This window comes from Haplochromis burtoni, unplaced genomic scaffold (genome assembly GCF_018398535.1).
Source record: "Haplochromis burtoni strain Fernald_Lab_line unplaced genomic scaffold, NCSU_Asbu1 Contig_27, whole genome shotgun sequence".
Classification (NCBI taxonomy): Eukaryota; Metazoa; Chordata; class Actinopteri; order Cichliformes; family Cichlidae; genus Haplochromis; species Haplochromis burtoni.
The window spans coordinates 3,111,323-3,118,272 of NW_024582388.1; the positions used below are offsets into that span (position 1 = coordinate 3,111,323).

A 6,950-nucleotide genomic window follows, 5' to 3' on the forward strand; every position below is an offset into this window, starting at 1 on the left:
AGAGAGCTACTTAGATAAGTGTCCACTCGTTTAAAGCAGTAAAAAAGCTTTTAAAAAGCTTTTTCAGTAAAAGCTTTTCTGAGAGAAATTTGAGAGAAAATTAATTCAGAATTTTGGAAACATAAGATAAACCCTCTACTGCATCTTTTTTTTTATCCTTTTTCTTTTTTTGAGATAGTGGCACTCTTGTTTTGCACTGAGAGAAAAGGTATGAAAATAACATAATTAAATTGTGGGAAAAGGTAGAATGGAAGGTTGTAGTATAATAATTTGAAACGAATTTGGTTCATTTTCAGTCCAGTCCTTGTACCAGAACATTTTCAGAGGAAAACTTTTTTTCCTTTTCTTTTCTTTGTTGTAAATTCAGTTAAACTATTTAACAATGACTTAATCCTTCAAGAATAGACATTTTAAATCCTGAAACAATTTGAAGCTGGAAGCCAGTAACAAAAAAACATAATTTCTTCATATTCTTTTCAAACCTATGAAAAACATCAATAATAACACAGTATGATAAGCATACATTCATTCTGCTTATCTGGGGTCGGGTCGCAGGGGCAGCAGCCCAAAGCAGAGAGCCCCAGACCTCGCTCTCCCCAGCCACCTCCTCCAGCTTGTCTGGGGTAACACCAGGGCGTTCCCAGGCCAGCCAAGAGATATAGTCTCTCCAGCATGTCCTGGGTCTGCGTCGGGGCCTCCTCCCTGTGGGACATGTCCAGAACACCTCACCCAGGAGGCATCCTTGTCAGATGCCCGAACCACCTCAACTGGCTCCTTTCAATGTGGAGGAGCAGCGGCTCTACTCTGAGCCCCTCCCGAATGGCTTGAAAAAGTAATGTCACAGAAGAACCCAGAACAACATTAAAGAACTCCAAGCTTCACATGTCTCAGTGAAGGTCAGAGTTCATGATTTGACAAAACAAAGAGACTGGTGAAAAAAATGGCATCCATGGGACAGTTCAAGGAGAAAACCACTTCTGATCAAAAAGAATCCAAAGGCTTTTCTTACATCTGTGAAAAAACAAATGAAATTGAGAAGTATACATACACACACGCATGCACTTATAATTAGTGTTACATACATCTAGTTTCATGTGGTTCACGTGACATATGCTTTCAGGTGCATTTACAGACATCCAAAGGTAAGTGGTGATCTGTGACCTTTGGGAGATATGGGTTATCATACAGGTGCCAATATGTATGGGCAAAGGGGATGGACACTATATATTATCTTGATGTTCTTCCTTATTGCATGTAAGTGGAATCCACATACATGTATTAAAGTCTCTCAAACTGACTTGGTGCTAATCCCTTTATTGTTTCAATCTCTACAAAGAAAACACATTACTGCAGTCAGTCTGACTAGACATGAAAAAAATTCAGAATAAATTGCTTTTCTGTTTTCTCCGTCGCTGCCACAACTGTACACAAGCCCATACAGACTACACACCTATGGCTACTGTTTTTTCACAACCACGTAGCATTTGTGAAGTTTGAAAAAATGGCCATTGGTAATTGGTAATTAATCTGTGCTGTGCTGCACAGTGTGATAAAGGGGATGTTAACTAATCTGCCTGTAAATGGTTTAAATGCAGTTTAAATGCATTCAAATAGATTGGCATCTCATTTAAGACTTACATGTACTGTGTTAGTTCATGTATTCTCCTCCTCTTTGAGACTTGTGCCATTTTTACCTGGCTATAAATAGTTTCACATTTTCACGACTGTAGAATATTTTTAAAGTTAAAGACCACTGCTTTGGTTTTATTATACACAAATCCAAAGCAGTTAGAGTACAATTAAACAAAAACAAAACCAACAACAAACAAACAACCTTTATTTGTCACATGCACAATCATACAAGATGCAGTGAAATGCTTGTGCGGACACATTTACTGATGCAACAACCATTATATATGATAAAAAGAAACATATACACGTGTAATGTAATGTTATTAATGTAATAACATTACAAACTAAATATTGCAGATATTTCACAATAGTCTGCAGGTACATACACTCATTGGTTCTCAGCTGACTCTACCCACTTTGTTGGTATGTCTCTAAACTCTGAAAGAATAAAAATTGGGTTAACTAGCTCATGTTAATTCAAATTAAGATAAAAATCGGCTATCTTTAAGTTAGACCACAATATAAATCAGCATCTCGTGTGTAAAGTGAGCTACATGTGAGTGAACAGACCCATATATCTTCTGATTAACATGTTTCTCTCTTGGTCAGAGTAACATGAACATCCACATTTTACACATATGGTACATCAGTGAACACTGTTGATCATTATAAATACAGTTATTGGTTTTCTTCAGCTCTGGGTGTTTGTTGTTGGACTGTAGAATTGGGCTTTGCAGCTCTGTCAACCTGAGCATACACCGTCTCTGGCTGGGGGATGTTTTCAGTCTTAGTGGATTTTTGTCCAGTATGAAACTCCACCAAAGCATAAGTAGATGTTGGAGAATTACATGATTCGTGTCCTGAGGGAGTCTGATTTTGAGTCTGGCCTGGAATGATGTCCTGGAAATAAACCAAAAGTGCTTTGTTAGGAAATTTGTAATAGTCATTATCATTTATCTTACATGTGTTATACAATAATAAGCCAGGAAGTCTGAATGCAAGAGACTGTCACAAACAGTGATGTCTAAATGTGACAAGATAAGCATAAGGATGGATCTGCATCAGCATCAGCTAGATGGAACAGTTGGTGTAGAAAGGAGATGGGGTTGGTTTTAGAAAGTGGCTTGTAAAACAGTTTTGCTCATGTGTAGTTGCAGACTTCAGTCCAGTTTAAAATTTAAAGGATTTTGTATGGAAACAAATCTGTTCTCAATAATTTAATTACTCACAATTAAACCATTTGTTCCTACAGTTTGACTAGCAAAGTGGGAGAGGTTCTTCTTCTGCTTTTTTTTTTTTCAAAAAAAATGTTTCCGCTTACCTCAGGAACCGCATATATAGTATTTTCCTGGTTCCCTCCTTTACTTTTACCTGTAAGTCAGTCATAGAAAATATAGATTGACTTGCTTGAAATTTAGATTTTGCACGAAAAATTTTATTTCTTTATTTAAGTGTTATATTTACAACGCGAGAGAAAAAAAACTCATCCCTCTTTGCAGTCAAAGTGATTTTTATATTTTTATAGCTTTCATTAAGTGTGAAAAACATGCCTATGGAAGCTGTCATAGTCACACACACACACACAAACACACACAAACAAGAACAGCAGCCATACTATTGTAATGACGAAACTGTACCCCCACATAGTCACAGAATATACACTACATATCAGTTTAACACTGACATTTATCATCTTTTATAATATTTGAGTAGTTTGAGGTATATTTATGATATATTTATAGACAAGGTGCATCTTTACATAGATAATGCAAATTTCAATTGTCTTTAATGGGTGATGGACATCAAGGTTGCCTTTGAATTGTTGTAACCATCATTACACGACCTCCTAAAGCTAACAAAACAATGTTTACTGTTCCAATGTTTTCCAAGTCTATACTTTAACATGTACACTGGTACAGCTAGGGACAAAATTAATTCAAGAATTTCCTTCTGAACACTTCCCCGTCTTTGTTTTATAATTTTAATGGCTTTGTTGTTATTTATTTTTATTTAATATTATTATTCATTTTTTATTTACAGCTTAAATCTCCCATTCCACAGTGAATCAACACAGTTACAAACACACTCACACAGAACATACACGAAATAGATCTTTACTGCTGTACTAAAGTATATCTTCATCTGGGCTCCTGCCATTACCTAATCATATGAGAAATGTGTATTTGTATAAACTGTGTGCTTAAATGCAAAATATAATTTTTGTGTACTTTACATATTACCTACATATTACACTAAAAACAAATATTGGAACTTACATTTCATTATGACACAAAGGGTAATGAAGAGAATCAAGAAGACAACAGAAGTCGAAGCTGCAATTATGATGGCTCCACTGGGAGCTGTAATGAAATTAATTATATCACAGAAATTTTGGTTAAGTACTGGGATTTATTTGCAAAGAAGAAGAAAAAAGTATTATAGCAGTAAATCTTTTACTGATCACTACAATATTACATTTCACATCCCTGGTTGTGGCAGTTTGCTTAAGCAAGTTCTTTAAGAAGGCAATACAGAGTTTTTTGACAACCATTCAGTTGGTGTTTAGTTCACACCTACATTCAATCATCAGCTGAGTTAACCCCATGTCGAACTACATGTTTTTGGAGAAGTAGTTCGACATGGGGAGAACATGCAAACATCACACAGCAAGGTCTTTAAAATCTGGTTATTTCAGTTTTTCATTCATTATGACCGTTATTCTCACCTGTCTCTGTTTCACAGTAAGATTTGAGCAGCTTAGTCACGTTCCAGCTCACTTGGTTGCTGTGATTACAGAAAATGGTGTCTTGCTGCAGGTAAACACTTAGAGAGGAAAAATTTTTCGTGGCCTTCAAATCCTTTGCTCCTGCATGAGAGCAGATTTTACCATCACATCTAAAACTACTGCTGACGTTAAAGTCCACTGCGCTGCAGGTCACAGTCAGGTTACAGGAGTCTGAGCTGTTGGACACAGGGTCCACTGTCAGTTTGGCAGGAGTCACTGGATCTGGGGAACAAGAGGTGTGAAAGTATTAAAAACAGGTCTATGATGTATCAAAATTTCAAAATAATGAAAAGAGAAACCTACCTTGAACTATGACCTTGTATTTAGCTACCCTTTGCTCTTGTTCGCTGACCACAAGTGCAGTATAATCTCCACTGTCACTGTGTTGAACATTCTTTAATTTCAAAGAGCAATTTGGTCCAAACAGCTCAGCCCTTCCTGCATATTTGTTATACACGAATGGATCTTTATTAAAAACACATTTAGCTATATTGTTACTGGAATTAACTTTCCAGAACAAATCTGTCTGTTCGTCAAGTGTAACAGGTTTCTCTGTATCCAAGTGTAAGTCCTTTCCATGCAGCACAAACACATGTTGGAGACCTAAAAGAAAACAATTAAAATTTTAATTAAGACTTTAACAACACTAATGTCAGAATTGTGTGCATGAAGCTACATATTGCAAAATTTAATATAATGACAGAAGGTTATGTCAACTTAAGATCACAAAAAATGAATGTGGAATAGTATTTAATTCTCCTGTCCAGAAAACAAAAAACATGTCAGTGTTGACTGTGAGGCAGGCAGAGTCAGACCCAAATGCAGGATTTGGAAACAAGGGAGGTAAACTAAGGCAGTTTTATTGCTGAACTTAAACATAATACAGAATAATGCAGACTGAAAAACAAGGAAAACATAAGTGTGTTGATGCATGCTCAATCATCCAGGTAAGGAAATCCCAAAAAGTTGATTCTGTTCATCCGGATGCAGCGTTTTTACTGGGAAAAACATTTCATCACTGATCCAAGACTGAAGAAGTCACTTGGATCAGTGACAAAATGCTTCTCTTACTAAAACCTTTATATCCAGATGAACAGAATTAAACTTTTGGGTAAATCTATGAGTCTTTATGGAGAACAAACTGCAAGGAAGGACACAACAAAGGACAAAAGGAGACAGAGACAATACATAACAAGGGAAAACACGACAGGTGGGAAGACAACTGAAACAAATAATTAGACACCGGAAGAAGAACAGAAGACATGAGACAAGTGGTCACCAAAGTAAATAAGCAAATGACTAACACTGACCTAGAAACCTGAACTTGACACAGACAGAAGCCAAAGCATGAAAAGAAGTCTGTTCCAGAAAGGAAGACTGGGACAGACTGAAGACAGAAGGGAATTAATATCATCTAACAAGGAACCAAGGACTCGAATCAAAGCTAGCAAACAGAAGGACCAAGAAACAATAAAGCGCTATATAAATACAGGCCATTTACCATTTACAGGCCAATATCGCAAACCTTAAACAAGGCTCAAATATAGATCACGCTTTAAAAACCAGAAGAATATTACCCTGGCAGTACCCTGACAGAACATCGAAATAGTGAGAATACAACAGCAATGCCCCTAAATCAAATGCAGCTTTTTATTATTTATTTGTTTGATTATTTTTATTATTATTTAGTCACATCTAACTGCTTGCTGTCTACGATCTCCAGAAAATGGTGTGGGCTTCACACGGCAGATAAACCTGGTTGTTTGGAGTTACAGTTACACGGCGGTGGTGCACTTTTAATAGCTAGAGATATGAATGAATATATCAAACCACATGAAACGTATCTATGCAGGGTTGAGACCAGGAAGCAAAGAGGGAATCTTACATATCTCTCAGCTGCTTACGTCCTCATTAAATGCCCACCAAGATCCCATCCCTACAGACACTGTGTTCTCACAGGCCACAGAAAATGAACCAGAAAACAAAATACCCTCAAAATTCATGAATAAAAATTATTCAAAATGATTATCTGAAATCATTTTGAATAATTTTCACCTAAGAGGAAAACTGTTATGTATTAGTTAGTGAATATTTGGTCAAAGTTCATGGTGGTGAATGGTTTTAATAATCAAGTCTTAGTAACTGCCAAAATCCTCAAACACATCTGAAAAACAGAATATCAATTTTTTGCAGCTGTTTACCTAAAAATGCAGCCAAGGTGGGGGTTTTTTTAAAATAAACATTTCAAAATATTTACAGCACAATCAGCTGTTCTGCATCAAATTTGATGTCACACAAATTATTTGCGCCACTCCAAAAAATTTCTGTCCACTATGTGATAAAGGAGAACATCACAGCCTGATACCTGCAGGCCTGACAACAGGAGATGTATCACTCCTGTAACACCTGTAACATTCAGCAGTCGCCTCATTGTTCTGACACACACAACAAAACTATTGACTACACTACACACTAACTACACAAGATTTGCGCTAAACGTCGCAAATCTCTCACATCTCAAAACACTCCTAAA

General features: G+C 36.5%; 1 protein-coding gene across 3 annotated transcripts in view; it reads right to left on the reverse strand.

Annotated features, from left to right (window-relative positions):
• The window catches only part of LOC102305133 (potassium inwardly rectifying channel subfamily J member 10), a 36,914-nt gene that overhangs the window by 10,803 nt on the left and 19,161 nt on the right, over positions 1-6,950 (reverse strand). For 2 of the 3 annotated variants that reach the window (XM_005918093.3, XM_042219069.1), the window contains exons 7-8: positions 4,721-5,020; positions 4,477-4,639 (exon numbers count right to left, since the gene is read on the reverse strand). The gene's annotated coding sequence lies outside the window, so the exon portion shown is untranslated. Of the gene's footprint in view, positions 1-4,357; positions 4,640-4,720; positions 5,021-6,950 lie in introns of those variants that run through there. The other variant, XM_042219070.1, reaches the window with a different exon arrangement.